The sequence below is a fragment of the Octopus sinensis genome, linkage group LG1 (genome assembly GCF_006345805.1).
Source record: "Octopus sinensis linkage group LG1, ASM634580v1, whole genome shotgun sequence".
NCBI classification, from domain to species: domain Eukaryota; kingdom Metazoa; phylum Mollusca; class Cephalopoda; order Octopoda; family Octopodidae; genus Octopus; species Octopus sinensis.
In genome coordinates this window covers 26,922,726-26,936,326 of record NC_042997.1, presented here as the reverse complement: position 1 = coordinate 26,936,326, position 13,601 = coordinate 26,922,726, and the positions used below count along the sequence as shown (strand labels likewise).

Below are 13,601 nucleotides of genomic sequence, written 5' to 3'. Positions count from 1 at the left end.
CTAACGCCTTAAGCACTAAGCCACACGCCTCTGCCATGCTCATTGTTGCTTTGTCTTTAATCTCAATTTTGTCCGGTCAGGGTGATTCTGGGACGAAAATTACGACAAAATATTGGATTGATTCCTTCAGAGAAAGTTATTAATTCATTAATTGATAAATGATAGACTCTTCTATTGTATATACCCGTAACCTCCCGCCCACACATTCGGCATTATTACAATCATTTAAGTAAAATGAATATTTAATAACCTGTATATTGTGAAAGACAACGCTTGATTGAATAAGTAATTTTTTCACATATTTATTCAAACGTCCATCGTATATTTCTCAAATCATCCCTTCATAACACGCTTCATGAGAATTTACACAGTTACCTAAGACAGTTTACAAACTAATCAAAAAGATCAATGATGTAAATGTACATAAAAATAGGAAAACAAGACCTGTTACAAAAATAATATGCTCCTGAGGGTTTAATATTCGCTGAAATTTTCGGAAATTACAGCATTATTACTCAACTGTTGGCTTCACACAGGTTATTGAAAAATATATTAAACTTAAAATATAAGCGTCATGTTTTCTGAGTTGTGTTTGCACGAAGCATCGCGCGACATGAATTATTTAACCAAAAATTTTTAAGTGATATGTATATCTCAATAATATTACACTGTAATAATATTTATGTAATACTTTCAGAAAATTTTCTCGTATTTTCATACTTATTTTGGGATATTAAGTCATCTGTATTTTCTCATGTTTAATGTATGGGAACTCGTGCATTTATATTTAATATTGCGCACAATATTTGCATTAAGTACTTTCTGACTTTATAGAAATATATCTTTTATTCGTATTATTATCAAATTCTCATATCCAAGGGACTGTTTGTGTTCACATTAAATCATATTCCGTTGCTGGTGTTGCATCAAACATCGACCAGGCACCTATCTTCATTTGCATCTTGCTCAGTTAGCTGAAAAAATAGTAGGAAATGAGATTCCATATGCTCGAAAGATGCAAAGAATATTTATCTTTCCTTCATCTCATATTCTTAAAGGAATATTAGAAATAATTGTCTAACAGATACTTATTTTCCGATTACTCCCAGGAAAAGTGGCTCCGTAACTCAAAGAAATTGTGATTTCCTTCAAAATTTATAACTCACATAAAACATTGTTTATTTTGAGTATCACTTACTTCTGTACATCGCAGTGCATATCACACTTGGGTATAACTTCTAATAGGTATTTGACCTTTACATCTTTCATTCGCGTTCAAGCTTGTTAAATTCAAACTTTTGAATAAATACATTTTTCTTTATTCAGCGTTTGAGTATCTTTCTTCATTGTTATTTGATTTCTCTATAGAAACGATTCTTTACATTTGAAGTACATTCTTGTGTCTAAATCCAGCAAACACGTTCCGCTATATAACTCTTCTCAAACAGAAGTGAACATGCACCAATTTCAACTGATATAATAGCTTCTCATTAACATGGAAGATATGTTCGACTCTAAAAGCTTTCCCGAATATCGCACAATATTCTTTCTAAACTACTACGACTATTATAATATGTGTAGCTCTTCGACTGGAACAGAATCTTTATTCAAAGCATCAGATCTTTCCTATCTTGATAATTCATGAACTTAATTTATTTATTTTATGAATTTTAATCGGGCATTTCAATTATATACCTAGCCGCTGATTTGAACTGAGACCATTTGTTGAAGTGCAACTGCAGGTATATGCATAATACATTCTAAAAACGTTTTATCGTATATATACACCTTCACACCCAGCAAGTTTACCATCATCAATTCACGTTATTTTTTGGCGTTTTTTTTTAATTAAAAATAGTTTTTAACTATTAATTGTGAGATACTGTGGATATATGTTTTTGATAACACTTTCCCCACGGTGAACTTTCTTCTCGATGAACTTTTTTTCACAGGGAATTCTCCTGTGGTGAATTGATGACTGTGAAATTACCCGTAATCTTACATCCAAGCCACTTACTCAATTTCACGTTTATACACTAGATTTTTCAAATTGTTTAGTCAAGAGAAAAAGTAAAATCCGTTATACTTTTACAGGGTCACCGAGAATTTTGGCAACAAAATAGGAATTTACTCATGAAGAGGAGAACTAGACCGATAGCTTGGAGCAGGTAGGACTCTGCTAATAAAAGCAAAGTTGTTAAGTGCTGGGCATAAACTGGGCAATCGATTACATCAACCGCCCAAGTAAGATATACCTAGAATTGAATTCGCAAAGAGTTTTAATTACCGTGAGGCGTCCAATCGGAGGCTGTCATAGTCACTGCAATCCACCTCCATGGATTGGTATTAATTTATTGACCCTGAAAAGATGAAAGGTAAAGTTCACATCGGCAGTCTTTGTATTCCAGTATCAATGGCATTATACTATATAGCACCATTGCAAAGGTAAACAGAAATTGGTGTAATTGTATATATATAATTAGAATTGTTATCAAAACTATTATCTATCTCAAATTTTTGCCTCTCATTTTTTTTGTATTACTCCGTATAAACACAAGCTTCTATCTATTGGACATTACTATTCCCTTGCTTTTTTCAAATACCTTAGTACAACCTACAGTTCGAATCTTGTACTTCTCATTTTAGAGATTGTTACAAAATAAAATTTGTAATTGCTTCTAATTTAGATTCAAGTTCAATAGCTTTTGAGGGCGGAGAGGCAGTCAACACCATCGAATTCAGTATTTGCTCAGCACTTTATTTTACTGTCTATGAAAGGATTAAAGGTAAAGTCGCATTTGAGTGGTTTTGAACTCAAAACGTAAATAATCGAAAGCAATGCTGCTAACGATTCTGACAGCCCATCGCATTTCGTTACCTTAATAATAATAAAAATAATGATGATTATGATGATGATGATGATGATAATAATAATAATAATAATAATAATAATAATAATAATAATAATAATAATGATAATAATGATAATAATGATAATAATAATAATAATAATAATAATAATGATAATAATGATAATAATAATAATAATAATGATGAAAATAATAATGATGATGATAATAATAATAATAATAATAATAATGATAATAATAATATAATAATAATAATAATAATAATAATAATAATAATAATAATAATAATAATAATAATAATAATAATAATAATTAGATTGAAACAGTGAACCACCTAATCTCTGGATGTAAAGTTTTAGCACCAGTGGAGTATAAATTAAGACATGACAGAGTTGGCCAATATCTCCACTGGCTAATAAGTCGGCATTACAATATCAAAACTGCCGACAAGTGGTATAATCACCACCCTGAGGCTGTAACTGAAGGAGAAAATGTAACCATTCTGTGGGACTTTCCAGTACATACAGACCGAACCATCAAGGCCAATAAACCAGATATTGTTGTGAAAGACCAAAACAATAAAGTTTGCTTATTGATCGACATGAGCATCCGCTGTGATCATAATATCTCAGCGAAGGAGTTTGACAAGCTCAGAAAATATAAAGACCTACTCATTGAAATTGAGAAAATGTGGCATCTCAAGGCGGTTACAATACCAGTGATCGTAGGAGCACTAGGAATGATCAAGAAGGGAACCGAAAATTATATGAGAATGATCCCTGGCTTACCATCCCTGCAAGAAGTGCAAAAGATTGTCTTAACTGGTACATCACACGTATTGAGAAGAGCATTGTCGATGTGAGAACTGTTGCTGCTCATGTATTTTAATTTAACTTTAAAAAAAAAAAAAAAAAAATGAACGAACTACTGAGTTTGGTTTAATGGCCTACCAATATACACTATGAGTTTCTTTGCCCTAGGAGTCGGGAAGACACTCGGCAAGAAATGGAAGAAAATTTGAAAGAAGAAAAAAAAAAAAGTAATAATAATAATAATAATAATAATAGATGCAATACCAGGCAGCGGCTCTCATGGCTTCTGATCTTAACTGACTGGGAGTGTTATCATGTACGTTGTTTGTATATTGGTATAAAAGATGGGCTACAGCAAATATTCTGCTCAATACCACAGATTTGCTTGTCAGTTGTTTGACCGTAACCAATTGAGCATGTCCCTTAGTGGCTAACGATATGTGCATCTCTGATCATGAGTAGAAGTAGTGGGGGAGCATCATAGCCATGTGTTGAGAGGGATTCTTTGGGGTTTGAATGATTCACCTCTGGAAACATGGGTGTTTCATTCAACATCCTTAAACAACCCTTAATCAGGGACCTTTTGAGTGGGATGGGTTACCCAACCACAAGAAAATTCTAACTGGGCCCCACCCGCAAGGTCATGCGCTGTTTATCTTGTTATGAGATCACCATGTCGTGCACATATGGTTGTGATGCATGTGCCTGGTGTACCCTTATCAGACGGGTAGTCATGATGGGTATACTGGGTTTCGTATATTTGTACCCCAGTGTCACTTTGATGGCATGAACTGCTCTCTCACTCAATAATAATAATAATAATAATAATATAATAATAATACAACACCAAAAAATATATATATATGGCACACTAGGCATAAGAACAACATGAACTTCCAACCTGTTGTCTCTTGAGGTCTCTAGGTGAGACTTGGAGCCAACTTGTACAAATATAAAGCAAAAATCAAACATAGAATAATAATAATAATAATAATAATAATAATAATAATAATAATAATAATAATAATATAATAAATAATAATAATAATAATAATAATACAACACCAAAAAATATATATATATGGCACACTAGGCATAAGAACAACATGAACTTCCAACCTGTTGTCTCTTGAGGTCTCTAGGTGAGACTTGGAGCCAACTTGTACAAATATAAAGCAAAAATCAAACATAGAATAATAATAATAATAATAATAATAATAATAATAATAATAATAATAATAATAATAATAAAAAAATAATAATAATAATAAAATACTAATAATAAAAAAATAATAATAATAAAAATTATAGTAATAATAGTAATAACAATAAATAACAATAATAATAGTAATAATAGTAATAATAATAAATAATAATAATAATAAATAACAACAATAATAATAATAATTAGAGCGGTATATAAAAAATGCTGTAGAGCTACTGAAGAAAACAGCCTAGGATGGTATATAGCAAACGCCGTGGAGCCTCTGAAGGAAACAGTCTAGGGTGGTATATATAAATGCTGTGGAGTCACTGAGGAAAATAGCCTAGGGTGGTATATAAAAATGCCGTGGAGTCGTAGAGGAAAATAGCCTAGGGTTGTATATATGAAGAATGCCGTGGAGCCACTGCTGAAACACACGAAGAAGGCCGGCGTCATCAAAGCTGAACATTGCGTAACTAAAGAAAAATTTAAGCAAGAAATGAAGAAAAAATAGAAAATGCATGGAAGGAAAAAATGTACGGTCAGTTTTCAGGAGATGTGAACGCCAAGACAGATACAGAGGACCGGTGGCTATGGATGAGGATGAACGACCTGAAGATAGAGACAGAAGCCCTCATAAGCGCAGATCAGGAACAAGCGTTAAGAACCAATTATATGATGTGCATAATTGACAACATTACAGATAGCGACAAATGCAGAATGGGTGGTGATGGGGTTGAAACGGTAGTCCACATCGTTAGCGAATACACAAAATTAGCACAACGCGAATACAAACGACACCATGACAATGTGGCATGGACGATCCATTGGGAGCTCTGTGGAAAACACAGGCTACAAAGAGCAAAAACGTGGTATGAACAAACCCCAGAAGGAGTCAACGAAAATGAAGGCTGCAAAATCCTTTAGGATGTAATGATCCAATGCGATCACCTGGCCAGACAACAGAAACCAGATATTGTTGAGGTAAATAAAGAAGAAAGAATATGTATGATTATCGACATAGCATGCCCCAGTGACAGTAAGATCAATGTGAAAGAAGAAAAGATAAACACCAATGACGATTTAAAGTGGGAAATACGAAGGATGTGGTCTATGAAGAGAGAAGATGTGATACCAATAGCAATTGGTGACCTTGGAAGTATCAGCTCTCAAGTACCAGCATGTCTGTAAAAGATCGGTGCAAGTATGAACACCTACAAAAAATTAGCATTGCTTGGAACTGCAAGAATTCTTCGCAAGGGTTCTTGAAGCATGACCAGTAAACAAGTGTCACCTTATTCTGCTGGCTATGGACATCTGGCACTTTCCATCATACCCAGCAACATAAGTTGTGAGTCTTCATATAATAATAATAATAATAATAATAATAATAATAATAATAATAATAATAATGATGATGATGACGAAGATGACGATGATTATTTCTTGTATTGGTTACAAGGGCTCGAGACACGGGGGACAGTATCGAAGGACGAGTTACATTACACACACACAAACACACACACAAGCAAACACAAACAAATACTCATACACAAGCAAACAAACACACACACACACACACACACACAAATAATAATAATGGTTACTAAGCAAATGTTTGAACTTCTGTAAGTAAGAGAAACAGTACAGCCTCCCTATTTTATGTTCTTCCCTTCAATTGCTTTATCGGAAATGGAACAAAACAAAATAAAATCGTTTTTAAATCGTTTACACTCTTCTGTCCTGCATTATTTTGACTCATGCATATTGCGAGGCACAATTTCCAAAGAATCAAAAACATAAGATGATTCATTTAGTGTATGTCCACACGCATAATATATACTTCAAGAGCCTGACGTTTTCATTAATTTACCATTTATTGTACATAATTTGTAATTTCTTATGTAGAAGTGTTTCATGACAGTTTGTTGTCAGTGGTGTACCTAAAGACGTTTAGTAGATATGATTTACCGTCATAAAAACTTATTTACAGAAGCCATTTATTGATTAGTAGTCGATATAGATTTGCGAGTATATGATAATCTTAAGGTTTCATTAAATGTTTCTGTGATTGACAGCTTAACATATTTCATGGTAAGTACACGGCCATTCTTTAAACGAAATTAGTGATTGGCAATTTTTTTAGTATTCGTAAAATTTCGTTCATTTTCGATATTTATCACGGATTATGTATGTGAGAACTCTGTTACATTTTAGCACATTTTAGAATAGGAATCTAACACGGTACAGCATATTATTGCTATATTTTTAATTGGTTCAACTTTATCTGTTTAGAGAATACAAGCTAGATATAAAGTACATCCTAAGTACGATCGTTCAGGATGAAAAATTTCAGTAAATTTTAGCAAATTACATCACCGATCATAAAACTTGATAATTTATCATATTGTTTGATGAGCAGTACGATTAATGACCAGTACAGCTATCTTAATTTGAAAAACTTTTGACATTATGCGTTGTTAATCTACATTAGCACATTTTCTGAAGCTGCATATATACATCAGCACTAGAGTTTTCTCAATCTGCTTGATATAGAAGTCACATATCATTTTAAATCACAATCTGTCATCTCAGAAAAATAGAATAACACACTGGGTAATATAATCTCGAATTTACGTTACCTGACCCAAAACGACGTTTCGACAAGTCAGGAACGTCGTTATTTATAGATATACATAGGCGCAGGAGTGGCTATGTGGTAAGTAGCTTGCTAACCAACCACATGGTTCTGGGTTCAGTCCCACTGCGTGACATCTTGGGCAAGTGTCTTTTGCTATAGCCTCGGGCCGACCAATGCCTTGTGAGTTGATTTGGTAGACGGAAACTGAAAGAAGCCTGTCGTATATATGTATATGTATGTATGTGTTTGTATATGTTTGTGTGTCTGTGTTTGTCCCTCTAGCATTGCTTGACAACCGATGCTGGTGTGTTTACGTCCCCGTCACTTAGCGGTTCGGCAAAAAGAGACCGATAGAATAAGTACTGGGCTTACAAAGAATACGTCCCGGGGTCGATTTGCTCGACTAAAGGCGGTGCTCCAGCATGGCCGCAGTCAAATGACTGAAACAAGTAAAATATTAAAAGAGTAAAAGAGTAAAAGAGTATACATGTTCAAAGTAAGCTGATATTAATGAAATCATTCTAATTTGATATGTACTGAAAAAGAGAAGCATGCCACGCCATGTAGGGAAACTTACAGAAACACATACACTCACGGACAAGTATGTGCATGCACAAACACGCACTTACGCAATCACGCGCGCACGCGTGTATTAGCGCAATATTAATTCCAGTTTCTGCATTTAATTCTTTGCCTAAAAGTGTAGTTTGGTTTGCCCGTCTTTTAAACAACAATTTACATACTCTTTACTCTTTTACTTGTTTCATTAATTTGACTGTGGCCATGCTGGGGCACCGCCTTTAGTCGAGCAAATCGACCCCAGGACTTATTCTTTGTAAGCCTAGTACTTATTACATACTCTTTACTCTTTTACTTGTTTCATTCATTTGACTGTGGCCATGCTGGAGCACCGCCTTTAGTCGAGCAAATCGACCAGGACTTATTCTTTGTAAGCCTAGTACTTATTACATACTCTTTACTCTTTTACTTGTTTCATTCATTTGACTGTGGCCATGCTAGAGCACCGCCTTTAGTCGAGCAAATCGACCCCAGGACTTATTCTTTGTAGCCTAGTACTTATTACATACTCTTTACTCTTTTACTTGTTTCATTCATTTGACTGTGGCCATGCTGGAGCACCGCCTTTAGTCGAGCAAATCGACCCCAGGACTTATTCTTTGTAAGCCTAGTACTTATTACATACTCTTTACTCTTTTACTTGTTTCATTCATTTGACTGTGGCCATGCTGGAGCACCGCCTTTAGTCGAGCAAATCGACCCCAGGACTTATTCTTTGTAAGCCTAGTACTTATTACATACTCTTTACTCTTTTACTTGTTTCATTCATTTGACTGTGGCCATGCTGGAGCACCGCCTTTAGTCGAGCAAATCGACCCCAGGACTTATTCTTTGTAAGCCTAGTACTTATTACATACTCTTTACTCTTTTACTTGTTTCATTCATTTGACTGTGGCCATGCTGGAGCACCGCCTTTAGTCGAGCAAATCGACCCCAGGACTATATTCTTTGTAAGCCTAGTACTTATTACATACTCTTTACTCTTTTACTTGTTTTATTCATTTGACTGTGGCCATGCTGGAGCACCGCCTTTAGTCGAGCAAATCGACCCCAGGACTTATTCTTTGTAAGCCTAGTACTTATTACATACTCTTTACTCTTTTACTTGTTTCATTCATTTGACTGTGGCCATGCTGGAGCACCGCCTTTAGTCGAGCAAATCGACCCCAGGACTTATTCTTTGTAAGCCTAGTACTTATTACATACTCTTTACTCTTTTACTTGTTTCATTCATTTGACTGTGGCCATGCTGGAGCACCGCCTTTAGTCGAGCAAATCGACCCCAGGACTTATTCTTTGTAAGCCTAGTACTTATTACATACTCTTTACTCTTTTACTTGTTTCATTCATTTGACTGTGGCCATGCTGGAGCACCGCCTTTAGTCGAGCAAATCGACCCCAGGACTTATTCTTTGTAAGCCTAGTACTTATTACATATTCTTTACTCTTTTACTTGTTCATTCATTTGACTGTGGCCATGCTGGAGCACCGCCTTTCGACCAAATCGACCCCAGGACTTATTCTTTGTAAGCCTAGTACTTATTACATACTCTTTACTCTTTTACTTGTTTCATTCATTTGACTGTGGCCATGCTAGACCAACCGCCTTTAGTCGAGCAAATCGACCCCAGGACTTATTCTTTGTAAGCCTAGTACTTATTACATACTCTTTACTCTTTTACTTGTTTCATTCATTTGACTGTGGCCATGCTGGAGCACCGCCTTTAGTCGAGCAAATCGACCCCAGACTTATTCTTTGTAAGCCTAGTACTTATTACATACTCTTTACTCTTTTACTTGTTTCATTCATTTGACTGTGGCCATGCTGGAGCACCGCCTTTAGTCGAGCAAATCGACCCCAGGACTTATTCTTTGTAAGCCTAGTACTTATTACATATTCTTTACTCTTTTACTTGTTTCATTCATTTGACTGTGGCCATGCTGGAGCACCGCCTTTAGTCGAGCAAATCGACCCCAGGACTTATTCTTTGTAAGCCTAGTACTTATTACATACTCTTTACTCTTTTACTTTTACTTGTTTCATTCATTTGACTGTGGCCATGCTGGAGCACCGCCTTTAGTCGAGCAAATCGACCCCAGGACTTATTCTTTGTAAGCCTAGTACTTATTACATACTCTTTACTCTTTTACTTGTTTCATTCATTTGACTGTGGCCATGCTGGAGCACCGCCTTTAGTCGAGCAAATCGACCCCAGGACTTATTCTTTGTAAGCCTAGTACTTATTACATATTCTTTACTCTTTTACTTGTTTCATTCATTGACTGTGGCCATGCTGGAGAACCGCCTTTAGTCGAGCAAATCGACCCCAGGACTTATTCTTTGTAAGCCTAGTACTTATTACATACTCTTTACTCTTTTACTTGTTTCATTCATTTGACTGTGGCCATGCTGGAGCACCGCCTTTAGTCGAGCAAATCGACCCCAGGACTTATTCTTTGTAAGCCTAGTACTTATTACATACTCTTTACTCTTTTACTTGTTTCATTCATTTGACTGTGGCCATGCTGGAGCACCGCCTTTAGTCGAGCAAATCGACCCCAGGACTTATTCTTTGTAAGCCTAGTACTTATTACATACTCTTACTCTTTTACTTGTTTCATTCATTTGACTGTGGCCATGCTGGAGCACCGCCTTAGTCGAGCAAATCGACCCCAGGACTTATTCTTTGTAAGCCTAGTACTTATTACATATTCTTTACTCTTTTACTTGTTTCATTCATTTGACTGTGGCCATGCTGGAGCACCGCCTTTAGTCGAGCAAATCGACCCCAGGACTTATTCTTTGTAAGCCTAGTACTTATTACATACTCTTTCCTCTTTTACTTGTTTCATTCATTTGACTGTGGCCATGCTGGAACACCGCCTTTAGTCGAGCAAATCGACCCCAGGACTTATTCTTTGTAAGCCTAGTACTTATTACATACTCTTTACTCTTTTACTTGTTTCATTCATTTGACTGTGGCCATGCTGGAGCACCGCCTTTAGTCGAGCAAATCGACCCCAGGACTTATTCTTTGTAAGCCTAGTACTTATTACATACTCTTTACTCTTTTACTTGTTTCATTAATTTGACTGTGGCCATGCTGGAGCACCGCCTTTAGTCGAGCAAATCGACCCCAGGACTTATTCTTTGTAAGCCTAGTACTTATTACATACTCTTTACTCTTTTACTTGTTTCATTCATTTGACTGTGGCCATGCTGGAGCACCGCCTTTAGTCGAGCAAATCGACCCCAGGACTTATTCTTTGTAAGCCTAGTACTTATTACATACTCTTTACTCTTTTACTTGTTTCATTCATTTGACTGTGCCATGCTGGAGCACCGCCTTTAGTCGAGCAAATCGACCCCAGGACTTATTCTTTGTAAGCCTAGTACTTATTACATACTCTTTACTCTTTTACTTGTTTCATTCATTTGACTGTGGCCATGCTGGAGCACCGCCTTTAGTCGAGCAAATCGACCCCAGGACTTATTCTTTGTAAGCCTAGTACTATTACATACTCTTTACTCTTTTACTTGTTTCATTCATTTGACTGTGGCCATGCTGGCACCGCCTTTAGTCGAGCAAATCGACCCCAGGACTTATTCTTTGTAAGCCTAGTACTTATTACATACTCTTTACTCTTTTACTTGTTTCATTCATTTGACTGTGGCCATGCTGGAGCACCGCCTTTAGTCGAGCAAATCGACCCCAGGACTTATTCTTTGTAAGCCTAGTACTTATTACATACTCTTTACTCTTTTACTTGTTTCATTCATTTGACTGTGGCCATGCTGGAGCACCGCCTTTAGTCGAGCAAATCGACCCCAGGACTTATTCTTTGTAAGCCTAGTACTTATTACATACTCTTTACTCTTTTACTTGTTTCATTCATTTGACTGTGGCCATGCTGGAGCACCGCCTTTAGTCGAGCAAATCGACCCCAGGACTTATTCTTTGTAAGCCTAGTACTTATTACATACTCTTTACTCTTTTACTTGTTTCATTCATTTGACTGTGGCCATGCTGGAGCACCGCCTTTAGTCGAGCAAATCGACCCCAGGACTTATTCTTTGTAAGCCTAGTACTTATTACATATTCTTTACTCTTTTACTTGTTTCATTCATTTGACTGTGGCCATGCTGGAGCACCGCCTTTAGTCGAGCAAATCGACCCCAGGACTTATTCTTTGTAAGCCTAGTACTTATTACATACTCTTTACTTTTACTTGTTTCATTCATTTGACTGTGGCCATGCTGGAACCCCGCCTTTAGTCGAGCAAATCGACCCCAGGACTTATTCTTTGTAAGCCTAGTACTTATTACATACTCTTTACTCTTTTACTTGTTTCATTCATTTGACTGTGGCCATGCTGGAGCACCGCCTTTAGTCGAGCAAATCGACCCCAGGACTTATTCTTTGTAAGCCTAGTACTATTACATACTCTTTACTCTTTTACTTGTTTCATTAATTTGACTGTGGCCATGCTGGAGCACCGCCTTTAGTCGAGCAAATCGACCCCAGGACTTATTCTTTGTAAGCCTAGTACTTATTACATATCTTTACTCTTTTACTTGTTTCATTCATTTGACTGTGGCCATGCTGGAGCACCGCCTTTAGTCGAGCAAATCGACCCCAGGACTTATTCTTTGTAAGCCTAGTACTTATTACATACTCTTTACTCTTTTACTTGTTTCATTCATTTGACTGTGGCCATGCTGGAGCACCGCCTTTAGTCGAGCAAATCGACCCCAGGACTTATTCTTTGTAAGCCTAGTACTTATTACATACTCTTTACTCTTTTACTTGTTTCATTCATTTGACTGTGGCCATGCTGGAGCACCGCCTTTAGTCGAGCAAATCGACCCCAGGACTTATTCTTTGTAAGCCTAGTATTATTACATACTCTTTACTCTTTTACTTGTTTCATTCATTTGACTGTGGCCATGCTGGAGCACCGCCTTTAGTCGAGCAAATCGACCCCAGGACTTATTCTTTGTAAGCCTAGTACTTATTACATACTCTTTACTTTTACTTGTTTCATTCATTTGACTGTGGCCATGCTGGAGCACCGCCTTTAGTCGAGCAAATCGACCCCAGGACTTATTCTTTGTAAGCCTAGTACTTATTACATACTCTTTACTCTTTTACTTGTTTCATTCATTTGACTGTGGCCATGCTGGGGCACCGCCTTTAGTCGAGCAAATCGACCCCAGGACTTATTCTTTGTAAGCCTAGTACTTATTACATACTCTTTACTCTTTTACTTGTTTCATTCATTTGACTGTGGCCATGCTGGAGCACCGCCTTTAGTCGAGCAAATCGACCCCAGGACTTATTCTTTGTAAGCCTAGTACTTATTACATACTCTTTACTCTTTTACTTGTTTTATTCATTTGACTGTGGCCATGCTGGAGCACCGCCTTTAGTCGAGCAAATCGACCCCAGGACTTATTCTTTGTAAGCCTAGTACTTATTACATACTCTTTACTC

General features: G+C 36.5%; 1 protein-coding gene across 6 annotated transcripts in view; it reads right to left on the bottom strand.

Annotated features, from left to right (window-relative positions):
• The window catches only part of LOC115213509 (TWiK family of potassium channels protein 18-like), a 402,881-nt gene that overhangs the window by 131,458 nt on the left and 257,822 nt on the right, over window positions 1-13,601 (bottom strand). For 5 of the 6 annotated variants that reach the window (XM_036514014.1, XM_029782530.2, XM_029782522.2 and 2 more), the window contains exon 3: window positions 2,288-2,360. The exons of the other annotated variant lie outside the window; for it this stretch is intronic. The gene's annotated coding sequence lies outside the window, so the exon portion shown is untranslated. The remainder of the gene's footprint in view (window positions 1-2,287; window positions 2,361-13,601) is intronic. 6 annotated transcript variants of the gene reach the window in all.